This window comes from Lissotriton vulgaris, unplaced genomic scaffold, assembly GCF_964263255.1.
Source record: "Lissotriton vulgaris unplaced genomic scaffold, aLisVul1.2 SCAFFOLD_543, whole genome shotgun sequence".
In the NCBI taxonomy this organism is placed as follows: domain Eukaryota; kingdom Metazoa; phylum Chordata; class Amphibia; order Caudata; family Salamandridae; genus Lissotriton; species Lissotriton vulgaris.
This window is the reverse complement of record NW_028253785.1, coordinates 270,173-289,470: the sequence shown is the minus strand read 5'-3', so window position 1 is coordinate 289,470 and position 19,298 is coordinate 270,173.

Below are 19,298 nucleotides of genomic sequence, written 5' to 3'. Positions count from 1 at the left end.
AAAGGTACTGCGTTGTAAACGCTGTTCCCCGAATCCCACTCAACCCTTACATGTGTTACTGTTGTTTTCTGGAAGCAAGCTTGTTTTCCCTGGTACCCCTTCTTTCTTTTCCTTTTCCTTCCCTATGTAAGGAGATGTGGTGTAATCCTTACTTGGTACGACCCGTACCCCTCCCCGCCCCCCCTCCCTGTCCTCCTTCCCCTTGGTATGTGCCAGCCTGGCATGCACGAAGATTCCACAGCTGACTCCAGCTGACTGGAACTTGTGATCGTGTGTAGACGATATAAAGAAGACTTCAAATTCCACAGTGTGCGTCTCTACTTTGCAACACCAACATTCGTTAAATTTCGACAGGTCAAGCCTGCCGAAATCTAAAAGGGGAAATGTGTACGGTATTTACCGTGCCATGCGGATTTTGGTGCATTTAACACAAAACCCGCTTGTTATTCCCCAATAACTTGCAATAGGTGCACCCAATAAATAATGAACCCCATGGTATAGGTATTTAGCAGGTGAAATAAATAGCACCTTTGCTTGTAACCAAGACCTTTGTCTCTGCTCTGCAGGTGCTCCCCTCTAATAACCTTAATAAAGACGAATAATTGCAGAAGCTTAAAATATGCTCTCAAATCCAACTCTTATTCTTTCCACTAAACGAATTAGAGCTGAAACCGTAAAGGTAAATAATCTTCTGAGCAATAAAAGCTCCGGCGGAAGTTTGGGCACGTCCGGGATCAGTTTTCCAAAGCTGTCCTTTTAATGCAATCCAGACCGACGTCGAGTTTCTTGCAACCACGCAGCAAAGCCAAGGAAATTAAATTAAGAAATACATAGCCCCCCCCTCCCCTTGCCCCTGCATATTTGTTGAGGGTCGTGCTGGGAGGGACTCGCCCACCTCTCCCGGATTATTATCTGTCTGTAATGTAAGAAAGATGTTCCTCTTTGATTACGGGTGACTGTGGCTCTGGAGGGCCACCTTTGAAGCAAACCCCTGCTGGTTGGTATCTCCCCCAAGCCCCGCTCCCTTGCCCCGAGCTGGCACTTGTGGCCGCTGAACTAGTTGGCTAATGACATTCCTTTTGCACTGACCTGTTGTAAAATTACATTTCAATATGGGGCAACTCACCTCGACGCGCCTCTTGTCTGCAAACACTATTTTTAAAAATGATTTGACATTTTCAGTTGTCCTTCACAACCACCAATCTCAAAATAGTGCGATGACATACAAGATTAGCTTGGTCAGTATGATTGGGGGGTGCGAGCTTCAGATCTTCCCGACAATCACACTGGGACATCTTGTAATAAACATAATAGAGAAACAGTGCATGAGGTGGGGTTGGAGGGGCTTAAGGGGCAGTAGAGAAGGGGGGCTTAAGGGGCAGCAGAGAGAGAGAGAGACAGAAGTGTGTGGATTGTTAAGGGTAATTAAGATGCAATATTTTTCAAACGTATCCATATTTTTATAGGCTGCAAAACAGATGAGAGAGTGTGTGTGTGTGTTTTTGTCAAGCTGGACATGGAAAATCCCAGGTGAAATCTGACAGACACTTCACATTCCCGACTGAAAGCAGTTGTACCCAATTATTTACTACAGAATACCTTTTTAGGGCGGGGTGTAACACCCAAAAATACCCCCTAGAAATTCTCAGCTCATGACATGAATGTATACTATTTGTGCTTAAGTACAAATATCACGTATATGAGCACGTTCGGAACATTTTCAGTCACTCACTCACCCTTGCTTGGCCCTAACCTACCTGATTATCAGCATCAATGGGGCCTACTCGTGTGGCAAGAACAGGCCACTTAGTGAGCAGAAGTACCAACTACATACTTTAGAGGTCGAAATGTGGCTCTATTTCAGTAAAGGTGGGAGAGCCAACATATTGACAGAGAGGGCTGAGCCAAGGGACCGTCTGGGCTCTAATAGCAGAGGCGTTTTAAGGCATGGGCAAAGTGGGATCTGGCCGGGGGCTTCAACCTTTCAGGGGCCCCTTGAAAGAGCCAGCTCTGTTCTGCAGAGTCTCTTGCCCTAGTGACATTAAATACTTCTTAAACATATTGTTTTAATTACAGTTTTCCTTTAATATATTTTAATGTGGGTGATGTGTGAGAGTCTATTACAGACATTTTGTAGAGAAATGTTGTGTTTATGTTTCGTGCAGCATCCATAAAAAGTTTCTTGTAGATCAAAACAGGACTTCATATATGAGCGATGGGAGAGTATCACAGAGATTATTTGCAGTAATATTAGTGAGCTGCTGCCTTGTTACAATATTAAAATAACACTGGTATTATCCTGAATATTAGACGTAAACACATTTAGAATTTGTACAAGTGTCACAAACCTGGCCAAAGGGGAAAAGAGCTGAAATTGGATCATAAATTCAAAGCTGTTCCAAGCAGGGGCCCTCAAAATGCCTTTGACCCAGGGCCCCCAAAACTCTTAAAGTAACCTTTCTAAGAGCCCGTGCATGAGTTGACCCTGAAAATGTTTGCCTTGTAAATAATGCACCAAATGCTATACAAAACTATGATAAAGTTGCTTCAAAATGTTAAGACTGAATTTAAGCAACACATGGTAGCATTTCCTCTTAGCATACATGCCAATAGACCAATTGCATTTTCTACAATAGAAGTCAATGGGGAATTGTCATTCTCCAGATTTTTTATTTTAAATCTTCCACATCCCTGTCCTGAAATGTTTGCATGTATGTCTTAGTACATCAGTTTTTATCACACTGTATTGAGGAGTGTTTATTAAAAGCAATAGTTCATAAACATGAATTTAGAAACGTTTTTCTGTTTAAATCACTGTTTAAAGCTTTGCCTTTCATTCTTGGTGCAGGACGTTACACAGTGGGTGGCAGGCAGAAGCAACATGAAGGCTCAGCTTGTTTTGGGCTCGAGGCACCCGCAGGACCTCGAGTTGAGCAAGACTCAAGCATCTCTCTCAGCCTGGCTCAAGCTGTCAGTGGCTCCCGCACCTCTACATTTCAGTGAGTGTTTTTTTTAAGTGCAAGGGCCTAACATTTTTCTTAGGAGCTCTCTGCAGTACTGACGCTAAGAACCTTGACTTGATTCCACCCTTTGCCTCTTTGTTCGCCACCTTACAGTTCCTTCCTTTTTAGGTTTCGCTGGGGGGCGGAGCCGTAGGCTCCTCCTCCAGAGAAATCTATTGAGTACAGTAAGGCACTATGGAACACGCCCCCCGTCCCATTGGCTAGCTCCATAAATGGAGCCTAGCCATTGGACGAGGGGCCTGTCCATCAATGCCGGACCAGACACGGGGGCGTTCCCGAGATTCTTTGGCTTTTGCCGACGTCACGCGACGCCGGGAACGCCCCCGAGTCTGTTCCGGCATTGCCGGCACCTCCCTTGCTGCTCGGGTCTCCTTATTTGTTCCTAGCTGCCCCTCTCCCGCCTCCCTCGTCCTCTCCCGCCCCCCTCCCGCCGTTCGTGTACTCTCCCGCCTCCCTCGTCCTCTCCCGCCCCCCTCCCGCGGCCGGCCGTCGTCAGCTCTCTCCTCCCCCTTTCCCGCCCCCTCCCGCTTCTTTCCAGGCTTTACCGCCGAGCCTTTCACCCCGGAGGGCAGTACCATAATCCACTTCAATAGGGGAGCGCTCTTCCTTCTCTACACTATGTCTTTAATAACTAAGAACATTTTAACAGTGGTTTGGCATTTTAGGGAGTTACATCTTTAAAAACGTCAGCCCACGTCACATATACGGCTCTCACGCCAGCAGTCTTAAAAGTACTAATTCTGTGGAATTTGACACTCCCCTTCTATTTACATTTTTTGGTATATCCCGGACGTCTGAGGTCCTAGCCTGCCTCCATTTTGTCGGCTGGCTACGCGCGCTGAGGAAAGTACCTCCGTATCACTGCAGGGAACCAGAGGAGGAACTACAATTTTGTCCCGGTAGGGAGGCCGGGGTCTCCCGCGGCAAACGGGAAAATGTATATCAAACAGGTGAGGGCCACGATGGCAGATCTGTGTGATGTGCGAGCATCACTCAATGGGCTGCAGGTTGGGAGAGCGTGTGACTCACGGTGTATGTTGTCCTCGGTGTTGTAGCTTAGTGTCCCTGATTTGGGGGCGTTTTGGGGCCTTGTCCTGGCGTGGGTCAGAGAGTACTGGTACGAGGAAGTAGAGCTGAGCAGCGCCAGACCAGGATTTATTTTAGGTCGGTGAGGGGTGGTTGCAATGTATTAACAACTGTTGTTTAGTTTCCACTTTTCGTTCCACACCCCACTGTACAGGATCCCAATACAGGTAATCTGGTTGTGGTAAATGGGGCACACCTCTCACATGGCATTTTCTTTACTTCTCAACAATAAATTCATTGAACTGGGTGAACGTTTTGCGTGGCTACAACAGGGGACTGGTTTATTTTTTTGTTAATAAGTTTGCACTTTCTAGGTTCGTGGCGTTCAAATGATGCTCAATTGAGACATTTCGTAGCAGTGGTCTTTGTTTACCCGACAGCAGCTGCTAGTGGATGACCCCACGTAACAGTCTCTGCCTTCTCGTTCAGCTAACTCGACAAGTAGATACATTGTTAGCACTGTAAGTATGGTTAAAAAATCCCAGCATGCGAGGCGCTTTTTATTAAAAGGCCAGATTTGGCTGAAGCAGCCGTCCCTCATGACATGCGGGCTCAAAGTTTCCAGATGACCGTCATCCAAGATGTAGTGCTTCTGTTCTGATTGTCTATTTAACAGCCCAGCGGAGTCTGAAAGTTTTAGTCCTGGTTCATGCACTTCAGTTGCTGAAAGTAACTCGCGGTTATAAAAACAATGATTTGTTGTATAAACCCAATGATTGGAGCTTGTCTTTTTGGGGACATTGATTCTTCTGGTAGCATTATATAATATTAATTGTTTGCCGTTCTAATGCATTTGACTACAGTTCGAAAGCTCAGTGGACCATAAATTAGCCTTCACATGTTTCACCTCTCAATACCAAACGGGATTTGGTGGTGTAGATATTGTCTTTTTTTCCTTCCTCTTCGGAATGGGGGAAATCCCTTTTTTTAATGTCATCAATCAGAATGGCAGACCAGGGATGGACTTGCAGTCAAATATTATTGGGGCATACCAGACCCTGCGCAATGAACCAAACTTCTCTCTTGTTTTCATTCTGTTCTATTCTCCCATATGATTCACTTCCTCACAACCACATCACTGGGCGATTTATCTAATAGAAGACTTTATATGACCATCAAATGACTCCTTGATGAACATATTCTAACTCGCTGCATCTCTTAGTCTTGAGGTGACTTTAGAGTTATTTTGATGAATTAAAAGTACAATTTTTTTCAGTTAGTGCGCTGCTCTCCCTGCTGATATAGTAGAAAGCCATGGCCATTGCTTGTGCACAGGATAACGACAACCCCTGGTCCCCATACAATTGCAGGCTGTTAAAAGGGAAAAGCTGTAAGGGTGGGAGATGTTGCCTACACGTGTTGAGCTGCCATAGTAAAGTCAAATAAACTTTATTCTATTTGACTAAGCAAATCATAAAAGTACAAGACACAATAAAAACATTTCATAGTATCGCATTTAAAAACTTGTGACAGAAAAACATACATTAAAATTCTCTAAATGCTGCAAATATACTAATGCTGGCTTAACTTGTTTAAAATTCAACGGTAAAAGAAGGGTGCAAATACACTTATGTCGTAAACTCACCCACCTGGGACAATTACGGGTAATATGTTATGTGCCTTGTACAGCACCCAAGTCACATGAACAGGTCGGGGAGTCAGAGGGTCTATGCCAACCCGTCTGCTCCCACACATTAATCTGCACCATATGCTCCCATGCACTCACCATGCACGTTCTGCTCCTGACAACGTACCCTGTGCCACCTGCTCCTATGCACTCACGCTCCGCCATCTGCCTCTTCAGCACAGTCGGCACCTGATACACCTTGCACCGTATACTCCTGCACACACACCCTGCTCCTTCTGCTCTCACGCACTCACCATGCACGTCTGCTCCTGAGAACTCACCCTGCATCGTCTAGTCCCAGACACTCACCAGACTCCTGCCCATGCACAGTTAGCTTTCATCCACTCACCCTGCACTGTCAGCTCCCATGCACTCACCTTGCACCTTCTCCTCTTGCGCACTCACTCTGCATCGTGTGGTCCTGGCTCTCACTATGCACTGCCTGCTCCAGTGCACTCACCCTGCAACATCTGCTCCAGAAACTCACCCTACAACATCTGCTCCCCCACATTCATCCTGCAATGTGTGCTCCCACGCACTCATCCTGCACCACCTACCCCTGTGCACTCACCCTGCACTGTCTGCTCCTTATCCTCACCCTGCAGCATCGGATCCCATGCACTCATCCTGCACCATATGCTCCTGTGTACTCAACATGCACTGTCTGATCATGACACTGACCTTGCACCGTCAGCTCCCATGCATTCAACCGGCAACTTCTGCCCCCACACACTCACACTCACACTGTAACATAACCTCCCGTGCATTCACCCTGCACCGTATGCTCCAGCACACTGACCCTCCTTGTCTGCTCCCACACACCCACTCTGCACCGTCTACTCATACGTACTCAGCCTGCAGTGTATGCTCTCCTGCAATTAATGTGCACCATATGCTTTCACACACTCACTCTGCACCATCTGCTCCTGTGCACTGACCTGGCACTGTCTGTTCTTGTGCACTCACCCTGCACTATATGCGCCCACTCATCCTGCAGTCTATGCTCCCCTGCAAACAATGTGCACCATTCGTTTTCATGCACTCACTTTGCACCATCTGCTCCTGCGCACTCACCCTGCCTCGTTTGCTCCTGGCACTCACCCTTCATCGTCAGATCCCATGCACTCACCCTGCATAGTCTGCTCCTGACACTCACCCTTCATCGTCTAATCCCACCCACTCATCCTGCATAGTCTGCTCCTGACACTCACTTTTCATTGTCTGATCCCACCCACTCACCCGGCATAGTCTGCTCCTGACACTCACCCTTCATCGTCTAATCCCACCCACTCACCCTGCATAGTCTGCTCCTGACACTCACTTTTCATTGTCTGTTCCCACCCACTCACCCGGCATAGTCTGCTCCTGACACTCACCCTTCATCGTCTAATCCCACCCACTCATCCTGCATAGTCTGCTCCTGACACTCACTTTTCGTTGTCGAATCCCACCCACTCACCCTGCATAGTCTGCTCCTGACACTCACCCTTCATCGTCTAATCCCACCCACTCACCCTGCATAGTCTGCTCCTGACACTCACTTTTCATTGTCTGATCCCACCCACTCACCCTGCATAGTCTGCTCCTGACACTTCACTTTTCATTGTCTGATCCCACCCACTCACCCTGCATAGTCTGCTCCTGACACTCACTCTTCATTGTTGGATCCCACTCACTCGTTCTGAATTGTCTGCTCCCATGCACTCATCCTGAATTGTCTGCTCCCATGCACTCATCCTGAATTGTCTGCTCCCATGCACTCATCCTGAATCGTCTGCTTCTGACACTCACTCTGAAACATCTGCTTCTGACAGTCATCCTGCATCATCGTCTCCCGCCCATGCACTCACCTCACAACATCTGCTTTTGACAGGGATACTGCATCATCTGCTCCCGTTCACTCACCCCACAACATCTGCTTCTGACAATCATCCTGCATCATCTGCTCCCGTGCCCTCACCCCACAACATCTGCTTCTGACAGTCATCCTGCATCATCTGCTCCCGTGCACTCACGCCACAACATCTGCTTCTGACAGTCACCCTGCACCCTCTGCTGCCGCACACTAACCCTGCACCCTCTGCTGCCGCACACTCACCCTGCATCCTCTGCTCCAATGCTCTCACCCTGCACTGAATGGGAACCCGCACTAACCCTAAGTGGCGGCTGACACAAGTAAAGAGTGGCGGAGGAGGTGCGGGGGAGTGTACAGCGGGTGGAGTGCACATCAGGGGTTTTCATAAAAAAAGACTTACCTGCTGCTGCTGGCTACCTCGCGCTCCTCTGCTTTCAGTTCCTGGTCCCAGCAGTCCCTGGGACAGCATCATGGACTTCCCATCCAATCCACTTGCTGCTCTAAAAAATGAGAGCAGCATAGGGATTGGCCTGAGCAGGCTGGATTAACGCTCGCTCAGGCACCTAAGTCAGTGCTGTTTCTCCACCTCGGCTGTCCAATACAGTTGGTGGGAGAAACCTTAGTGTGCATGTCAGTTTGGCCTGCCTAAGAAAGACAGCTGGGCAAAATGACATCCACACTTAATTGTGCACCTACCACTCCCCGGCTCCTCCATGTACACTCTGACTCAACCAGCAGCTGAAAAATAAAACCGTAATAAAATATTGTTTTCTTTTTCAGCTGCTGGCTATAAGCCAGTGGCTCGATGCTCCTCCGCCAGAACGGAGGGGCCGCCGCTGCTCACCCTGCAACATATGCTCCCACAAACGTATCCTGCCCCGTCTGCTCTGGTGCACTGACCCTGCACCATTTGCTCCGATGCACCTACCCTGCACTTTTTGTTTCCATGCACTCACCACCACTGTGTGCACCTACCAGATTCGGGGGCGTTCCCAAGAATTTTTGGCTTTTGGCTACGTCATGCTACGTCAGCCAAAAGCCGGGCACGCCCCCGAATCTGGTCCGGCCGGGCCGTGCTTGCTGCTGTCCTGCCTTCCTCCGTGTCCCTCCTCCCGCCGTCCCCCCTCCCGCTCTCCCCCCTCCCGCTCTCCGTGTGGTCCTGCCTTCCTCCGTGTCCCCCCTCCCGCCGTCCCCCCTCCCCCTCTCCGTGTGCCGGTGCAAATTAAAAATTGTCGCTAATATATTCACGTGGGCTCAAGGTTCTAAATATTTCACTGAACACTCACACGGGTGCACAAACCAGTGATGCCAATAGATATCTCCCCGAATTCCGGCGAGGTCTTCCGATCCCAGCAACAACATTAGATTGAGCAAAGATTGATTACTATCAAAATATTGGCTGCCTAAAATCCGGGATGTGTCTTTTATGTCTATCCCGGTATGCTCTGCTCTATTGCACTCTGACCCCAGAAGGAAATATACGAAAGTGGGCGTGTTCTTCTGCAGGAGGCGGCTGAAGGGTTTGTTGTCCAGGAGAGCCCTGGTCTGACTGTTGCGCGCGCTCCGAGTGACTTGTACTGGAAGCGAAGGCGGCGCGCGGTACTTCCATTTGCACGTGAGAGCACCAGACAGAACCCAGCGGACCTCCTCTGTTTACGCATACCTCCAGTTGAGATCAGTGATCATGTCCCGTAGACGGCATGCCGAGGACAGTGACGGTGAGTAGCGGCACCGAGTTCAATAGCGATGGTCGCTGCCCCGAGTTAGACAAATATATCTAGTAGCGGACTTCTAACCACTTGAAGAGCGCCACTTCTTAGGCGCTTGTTGCTTCTCTTGCTGCGCAGAGCCCTCGCTGTCTCACCAACCCCTTACTGCCCTTTTCAGCACAACCCTCTTACCTACTCCCATTTTCTTGCGAGCCCTCACTGTCTTCCTTCTTATCCAAGCCTTCGCTGCCCCTCGGATGCTTGCAGCTCCCACATCCATCTCCTTACCTCCACTTTTGTTTGTGGATCACTCGCTGCATCTAATTAGCTTGTAGAGGTCTCACTGCCGTCCCGCCCCCTTGCTGTCCTTACTGGGTCTTCATGACCCTCATTTGCCTCCCCCCCCCCTTTTTCCCCACTGATCTTTGTTTCAAATATCTGTTATGGCTCTTAACACTGAACGAGTGTCGCTCCGAGACTGGGATTACATAGGGACCTTTAGAGGCTCTAAACACGTAAGATTTTGGTGCCCCATATATTTCTAATTCCAAAAATAATCAATAACTTGTAAACTAACATTATATTATTTCACAATGAAATAAAACTTCGAGTAAGATGGATAAAGTTTGTTTTTGTATACTTCCACTTTATAGGTTCAGCTGCACCATTTGCAAGTTTGCATTATATGGTTCATGGTAAATCCGGCAATTGAAAATGTCTGTGGTGTCCCTTTTCCCTTGATGCCCTAAGCACATGCTTATTTTGCTTAATCCAGCCCTGCGCACACGCATTCAGAATATTTTAGAAGAGAATGGTGCATGTGTACCTGTCCTGAGCATATTGAGCTGTGCTGATCCAAAATACAGTGATATTATGGGTATTGCTACTTCTAAATCCATGGAAACCCCAAGAATCAACACAAACAGTAGGCAAGTCTCCCTGTCCTAGCAGCAGGGCTTTCAGGATGCTGACATAGAGTATCGTCTAAGTGAGAATTTGTGTCAGAACTCAAGTATTCATTTGTTTATCCACCTATACAGTACTCTGAGACTTGAGCACATTCCAGATATGTCTGTAATCTACTTGTCAGTCATTCCTTAACTGTACATATTCTGTGAGCGCTGAAAGTTTGTTTTTGTTTTTGTTTACGCTTCTGGATATGTTCAGTAGGGAATGAAATATTGGACTTGCGTCCTTTTATGAGTAAAGAAAGCTTGCTTTCCTGCTGACATGCCTGTTCTGTGAGGAAGTAAAGCTTGCTTTGCTGCTGCCCGAATTTGACCTGTTCTGTAATTGCAAAAGGCTGTACTCTTTCTGTCCAAGGTGTACCTGCCCTATACTGGAATGTTCCCACTGTTGCTGCCCCAATTTATGAAAAAGCAAATTATGTTGTGAGTGCACTTGCGTAAAATGATCAGTCAGAAACTTTCTTTTGTAGAACCGGAGGCAAAACGTAGCAGCGGTTCTCTGACCCAAAAACCTTGGGTTCACTCCTGGCTTCCCAGCTTTTCCAAACGGTGTCACTGTGAGCAATTAGTTTTCTTCACGGTTTCTCCTTTATCATTGTCCTCCCATTTGAGAGCACCATGAAATAATACCGGTTAAGGTGTGTGTGTGGCTCTGGGTGTGTGTGTGGCTCTGGGTGTGTGTGTGTGTGTGTGTGTGTGTGTGGTAGTAATTGCTGTCTGCTGAGCTCATCCGTAGGGTACAATAGGTCTCACATTTGCGAGAGATTAACCTAATGGCAATGTAAATGACAATGCCATTTATTTATCTGTTTTCAAAACCAAAACATAAATACAAAAGTTGTCATTTACAATGCCAATAGCTCTAACTTTTCCAAAGGCGAAACCATTGCATTGTAAATGCTTGTTATCTCACTCTTGCAGTTTTTTGTTTAAATCCCTGCTTTCTCCATTCGTTGCTGTTTTCCTATGTCCTCTTACTCTCTCTCGCTCAAATTGTGATGAAAATGTATTCCCTGGATCCAAAAATGAGCCCCAGTGCCCATGATCTGCACCCACCATCTTACACTAAGGACCATCCTCTTTTAAAGCGGGTGGAATTGCAGCATAGGAGGGAAATATGTGGTCTGTGTAGGAAAAAAACCCATGATTTCAGAGCTCAGGTCTAAATCAAGCCTAGATCCAGAGTCGGCCTAGAGCATAAGGCGATCAGGGAGTGCCCAATGGGTTGGCCTGACAGATCCGTGTGTGGGCCTGGTTGTTAGTAGTGTGTGGTCTGGTTTTATGGCAAGGTGGGCCTGTTTTTACTGCTTATTTCCCTGATAGTACCATGAGCATTGCCTGTGGCAAACACAAATGCAAACAGGCTCCCGTACCTTGCAAAATACCCATACAGCATGTCTTTCTTTACAAGCTCAAACTGGCCTGATTTGCAAATGCAGGCCACTTTATAGGCTATCTGGTTCTTTAATGGAGACAACTTTTATTTCAGAGCCAGGGCCTATTTTTCTGTCCTAGTCGACCCTGCCCAGTTTCACCAATCGGCCTCGACTACAATCAACAACTGCTTGAAGGCCCTGTGCACAGGTCAGGCATTTGAGCTCAGAGGATCCTCACACCGAAGACCACGCTCAATATAATGTGTCCCTATTAATCTCAGGCAGTCAGCCAACATATGATGAAGAAGACGTTGACCTTTCTAGTCCCTTCAGGGATAACTGGGGGCCACTTGGGGGATTCAGGGGCAAATAGGGCGAGAACATTGTCTCCCAGATAATGTTCCTCCATGAACCAGCCGAATTCCGCGTTATTTTGGCTCTTCTGCGTGTTTTCAGAGCTTTAAAGCTCCCAGAAATGTCCACAAGGCTGTATGTTAACATGATATAAAATATCAAAACGTTCAGCAATGATATTCACTTTCTCTCTCTGGAAAATACAAGATCTGTGCTCAGCTTCTTTATTGTTCTTTGGTTCTCTATTTAAGGTTCTGTACATCATTCTCATGGAGGTACTTACTCCTGCAAAAATTACATAGAATTGCACCTTGGAGAAGAGTGTAAACAATAGTTGCTGCCAAAAACGTGACCAGCATACTACACATCATTATAATATTTATATATGTATAAATTGTTGGGGAAAGCATAACATGTTTGGCGTTTTACTGATCACTGTGGGGGACACGACAATAAATAAATTCAGTGATATGGGTTGCACATTTGGGCTTGATCACGTGGTGGTAAAGGCATATGTTGAAAATGTATGTAAATGTGGTATTCAATTTGATTATAATGAATATTAATGCTATAGGAATACATTTAAGGGAGTTTTAACAATGCAATACATTAATCTAAGAATTGTTTGCCCACTTGGGCTCAGTTTTGTTAACCAGGAGCTACTATGTATGCTCTGTTGAATCCAAATTGTAATAGGATCCGGATTGCTATGGGTTTTCATATTGGTTTGGGAGTATAGTCAACTTACAATAATACTTTGCGACAGTATGAAATGAGGATATTAACCATTACGAATCACAAGCCCCCTTTGTGCTTTTGACTCCAACTACAATGTTCATTGTGTATGCCTCATTTATTATATTTCATTTATATTTAGTTTGATTTTTTATTCATATTCAGTTTTACTGTTTTACTGTTGATTATGATATCAATGAAGGACATTATTTACAAACTTTGCAAACAAGACAAAAAAAGACCAACCCTGTAAGTCTTTCCTCAATGTTGATTGTCACATGGGTGTCATAAAAATGAAAAAATTATGGCACTGCGCGTATGTGAACAAGGCCAATTGTTTGACTGAAACTCATTATAGCGGACTTATAGTTGTGAAATAAATTTTGGAGAAGAGCTGGAGTCTGGGCCTGGTACTTGTTGGATTTATTGGAATGACAAGGTTTGGAGTGTGCGTGTATGAATATATATATATATTCACTTAAAAAACCATAGGTTTCACACCAGTTATAGTTAGCTGGAAATTTTACTGACATAAAACCATTGAAATTCCCACGTTATAGTTAGTTGGACTCACTATAACTTGCGCGCCTGCAATGCACTGCTGATGACGTCACATATTACATCACTCATGACATGGTCAGTGACATCATATTTATATTTATAAAAGTGAATATTAATATCACAACCATGGAGCAAAGAGATGCGAAATGAATTGCAGACATAGACAAATTATTTTCTGGTGTCACACCGAGTGCAACACGCAGGGAAAGGGGTCAAAACGTGAAATTAATAAATTATGGGAGCTTCTCACCCTTAAGAAATATGTCGAAGCCAGACGAATACCTAGAGGACTCCGCCTCACACTCATGCCCAGTCATCAAGACACTTGTTCTGAACTCCTCCAAGAATGGGGGGAACATCTATTGGACTCTTCAATGGGTCTCATGACAATATTGATCAAATACTTGGAAAAGACTGTCAAGCAAATTATAAGTGAACTAAAGACATTGGAGAATGAGGTTGACTCACTGGTATTAGATGAGGATCTGCTCAAATTAAAAGCGGAAATGACCAAAAATCTTGAGAGACATGAAGGAAGAGTGTAAATGAGAAAGCAATTCAAATTCCTATGTGACAAGGCAGACTTTGAGGAAGGACGAATTTTCACTTTTGGAAAAAAACATGAAAAAAGTCCGCCCAACGCCAAACTACACCAGGAGACGAGACGTCGAGCTTTGACTCACTTTCCAGTTTAGAAGGCAGTGAAACAGAGGCAGCAACTACCTCGACAGGCACAGGTGAAAAAAAAAAAACTTTTTAATCGAGATGCGAGAGGCCGTGCAAAATCGGCAAAAGAAAAACGAACAACCGCAAAGGGGCAGAGGAAGAGGAGGCCGAGGACGGGGAAGAGGAGACAAACAAGAAGAGGCCAAAGGGGGCAACACAACATCAAGGGAGGACACATGGTCGAAGAACCGTCTAAGACACCACACAATGAGTGCAATAGATGAAATCTTACCAGAATTGAACATTATCAACCTCTCCAAAAGACAATTAACAGAGATGGAAACCAATACCCTAACTAAAGGCCTGAACTTTTGTCCTACTTCCCATAAAAACACCACTGAAGTAAGAATCGACATATACAAATATACTAGAAAGTTAAAATTGGCAAAGATCTATGCAGAAAAATCAAAAAGAAACACAAAACACAAAAGTAGGAATCAAACTGAACAATTACTGGTAGAAGGCCTCATTGGACTAAACACGCTAGTAACCATGGGAGCGACGACTCTATCACAAGAGGAAGAAGCATTAATGACACTGGAAGAGACATTGCCAACTCAGGGAGCCAGTGAGAGTGGTCTGAGAACTAAATCGAAATTCAACCCACAACTTCCGCCTGGCAACAAAATCGATCTCTTTCAAGAGCTAGTAGTAGAAGACCTCTATAAACTGCAGACAAACAGGAATAAACACAACCTAACAAAATCACATATGGAACAACTGAAACAACTTGAAATGGATACAACGATAGAGATAAAGCCTGCTGATAAAGGTGGAAACATAGTTATCATGGAAAAGGCAAAGTATGCGGCAGAGGCCCAACGGCAGTTAGAAGATAGAGATTGTTATATAGAACTGGAGAAAGACCCAACTAAGGAACTACAATCTAAACTACAAACAAAACTATCCAACTGGCATGCATAAGGCCTAATTGATGACCAAGAACGAAAATATTTGGACAACAAAAACACAGTGGTACCCACCTTCTACCACCTCCCGAAGGTGCACAAGGACAAACAAAAACCCCCAGGGAGGCCAATTGTCTCAGCTAAAAACTCACTCATGGAGCCCATATCAAATTATGTCGACAAATTTGTGGCCCCCTTGGTAAAAAAACTACCGGCCTACTTAAAGGACACGACAGACCTACTGCAAAAACTCGAAACCGTCACATGGTCGCCTAATTACTTACTCATCTCAATGGACGTGGTGTCATTATACACCAATATAGAACACCACGTAGGGACACAAGCCTGCAAATTCTTTCTTGCCAAACGGAACTTCCAATTTAAAGATCACAATGAAATGCTAAATGAAATGATCTTTCTATGTTTGAACCAAAACATTTTCTTGTTCAACAAAAACATATACAATCAAACAAAAGGCTGTGCCATGGGCTTTTCATTTTCGCCCAACTATGCGAACTTAACCATGGGATGGTTCGAACAGCATCTGGCGTGGCATACTAGCAATTACCAATGGAGTGCAAAAATCATCTTGTGGCTTTGATTTATCGATGATTTGTTAATAATTTGGGACGGCACAAGGGAAGACTTTCTAACATACTTTGAAAAGCTGAATAACACCACCACCAATCTGAAATTCACAATGGAAACTAGCCCAGAAAGGGTAACATTTCTGGATACAGAAATATACATCAGAAATGGAACCATACAAACCACCTTGCATCGCAAACAAACAGCTACGAATGCCATTCTCCATGGTGAGAGTTTTCACAATACCAAACTTAAATGGAGCATTCCATACGGAGAATTCTTACGCTTCAGGCGAAATTGTTCAGAGAATGAAGATTTTCAGCGACACAGGGGAAACGCCATAAAAAGATTCAAAGCAAGCGGTTACCCAACCAAGGTGGTTGAACAAAGTCTGAAAAGAGTACTTACACAGGATCGCAAAGAAATTTTGCACAAAATGGATGAACAACATGCAAAAAATGATGTGATCCGACTAATAACTACCCACAGCGCCGAAAACAACAAGTTGTCTAAAATTATACAGAAGCACTGGCCAATCTTGAAGACTGATCCCACCTTGGCACAAATTATAGGTGATCACCCTAACATAACCTACAGATGGACAAGAAACCTGGGAGATCGTCTAGTGAACAGCCACTACAAAGAAACACCGAAGATCGACTGGCTGCAACGAAAAGGTTTCTTTCCATGCAGACACTGCAAAGTGTGTAAAATTGCAAAACCAACAAAAGAAATAGAAATCAGAAAAGGAATGAAATGGACAATACCCCAACACCTGACGTGCAAAAGCTCATATGTGGTATATCTAATTGAATGCCCTTGTAACAAAAAATATATAGGGAGCACAACCTTCGAAGCAAAGAAGAGGATACTAGAACACACGAGGGCGACAACAAACAGAGATCGCTCCTATGCAGTGGCGAGACATATGGAACAACCGCACGAGAGTAACTGGGAATTACTCAAATTCTGCACCATAGAACAAGTTCCACAAACCGAGCGGGTGGTGACCGCCTCATAAACCTGAGACGAAAAGAGTCGAAACATGTCATTAACTTCAGGACTCTGGAACCTAGAGGTTAAAACGGAAGAACTTTATATACACCTCTAATCTTGTTGATAGAAGTATGACAAAGTGGACCCCTGAATTCAGCATTTCGAACTTGCCCACTAGAGGGCAACAAGCAGAAAACACAGCAGAACACAAATGACTCTGCAACAATGCTGACTAACAGAAAATCTGTGACTAGCAACATGTGCCACCAGATCACTAACTCAATGGGCTCATTGGAGAGACAAAGAAGACATGAAAAAAACTCACCAAAGAGATATTTACATTGTCTGCACACAAATAAATGCATCCCCCCCTTTCTTTCCGTTAAAAACTATATATGGACATACAATGGAACAAACTGGTGATGAAAATGCAGTGGATACTACATTAACCAGCATGCATCCATTGATAACACAGGAAGTCACATGACTCTGTGTCTTAAAAGGAGGACTTAGAAACTGGCTCAACATCCCGTGAGCAAGCTTTGTAAGAAGCGAAACGCGTTGGGTACTGGTCGTTGAATAAACCGCTGTAACTGAACTGAGACGAGAGAGTGCTTTTTTATTTCCCTGCTGGGAACCCTGAGCAATAATTTAACGACTAGCCCAGTCGTAGAAAACTCGCACCACGCCATTAACAGAGCGCCGACACCGGCTTGGGCTACAACTGCTTTATGTATCACTTCTTTCCCTTTGGAGAGGTTTTGTGATATATATATATATAAATTCACAGAGAAAAACAAAGGTTACAGGGGCGTTATAGTTAAGATCAGATTTCACACACACAAAACCATACAAATTCAGCAGTTATGGTTACTTAAACTAGCTATAACTTATGCCCCGCACTGCGCGGCTTATGACCACACATATTACATCACTCATGACATGGTCAGTGACATCTAAATTTCTGAGGTTTTGTGTGTGTGAAATCTGAGCCTAACTATAAAGTCCCTATAACCTTTGTTTTTTTCAGTGAATTTCGAGGGTTTTATGAAGCTATTTCCTTACTATAACATCCACGTAGCCTCTGTTTTTTTCCAGTGAATTTCAAAGGTTTTCTAATGTTATTTCCTCACGATAATGGCCCTGTAACCTTTGTTTTTTTAAGTGAATCTCTAAGGTTTTTAAAATTCTATTTCCTAACTATAATGTCCCTGTAACCTTTGGTATTTACAGTGAATTTCTATGTTTTTTAAAATTTTATTTAATAATTGTAACCTGTAAACTTTGAGAGTGGGTGTAGGAGTGGCTGTATGGGTCTGTGAGTGGGTGAGTGAGTGCCTATTTGTGTCTGTGAGTGGGTGGCTCTATGGGTCTGCTAGTGGTTGTGTGAATGCCTGTGTTGGTCTGTGAGTGCTTGTAGGCTGCTTTTGTGGGTCTCTGAGTGGGTAAGGAATGCTTGTGTAGGTCTGTGACTGGGTTTCTGAGTGGCAATATGGGTCTGTCAGTGGCTGTGTGGGTCTCTGAGTGGGTATGTGAGGGCTTGTGTATGTCTGTGAGTGGGTGTGAGAGTGGCACTATGGATTTTGGTCATTTCCATACTTACGTATTTAAAAATGAGAACCATGGACACTCCTCTCACCAGGAGATGACAAGAAAAAAACCACTTGTTACAGTCACTGCAGATCAGATTGTGCTCCAATAGATCAACAATACATTCACCTCCCTTAAGGATTCAGATAATTTTTCAAAATGGAATACATGATTGCCACGTCCCACATGTCCCCGGGAGGGAACTGACAGCACGGCTGAGTGGTAGCATGCACCTCACAGAACAGATCCTCTCCTCTTTTTTCAGCGTGGCTCACCCAGGTACATGTGCGGTTCCCAGGGTGGATCGGGAGGAGGGAGAAGGTCGGCGATTAGCGTGCAAGCCCTCAAGACTCCTGCCTGTCTGACCCCTGCTTTTTTTTCTCACTGAGGACAAACCAACCCCGAGAGCAGAAGAAGGATAGGGACGAACATTAGGAACTCAAGGCTAAGAACACCCACAACTGATAAGAAGCATTATCTGTGTTGTGAACTCTGGCTTTTCTGATACACAGTGTATATAAAGAAATACAAGACACGCAAAATACTTCAAGTGTGTATCTCGATCCTTGCAAAACCACAGAAGTGGTGGAGAATGTGGGCAACCTGTCCGTTAGAACAGAATTAATGGACGCCCTAATACAACACCTTGTAAAAGGACAGGAAAGGTTAGAATGGGCCGTAGGGCGCCGGATGGCCTTGGCCCAAGTAGACCAGGACATATTCAAAAACACAATGGACGCCCAAATGGAGGGGATGCACAAACTTGCAAAGACCAGGATCAGGTAACCTCCAGACTACGAGACACTAAAAGCAGCCCTCAGAGACCACCTGGCATTTCCCTACAGAAATACGTTACCAGGGAGGATCCAGAAGCTTTCTTCCTCAATTTTGAACGGGCAGCCAAAGCCTGCTGGCCCATCGAGAAATGGCCCTTCTATCTGGCACCTCTTCTTACCAGCGAGGTGCAGGCTGCCTACCAGGTGTCGAACTCTACGCGTAACACCCCTTATGTAGAAAATAGAAATCAAGCCCATCATCCTGGGCCATTTGGGAATGGACGCTGAAACATACAGGGTGTGGTTTCGGAAAGAAAAAGGAGCCCCCGGGGAAAACTCCAAGACTGTTTTTTCGCCTCAAAGGCGCCGCAGACAAGTGCCTATAACCCTCGGAAATCAGCAAGGAGGAGATAATTGACG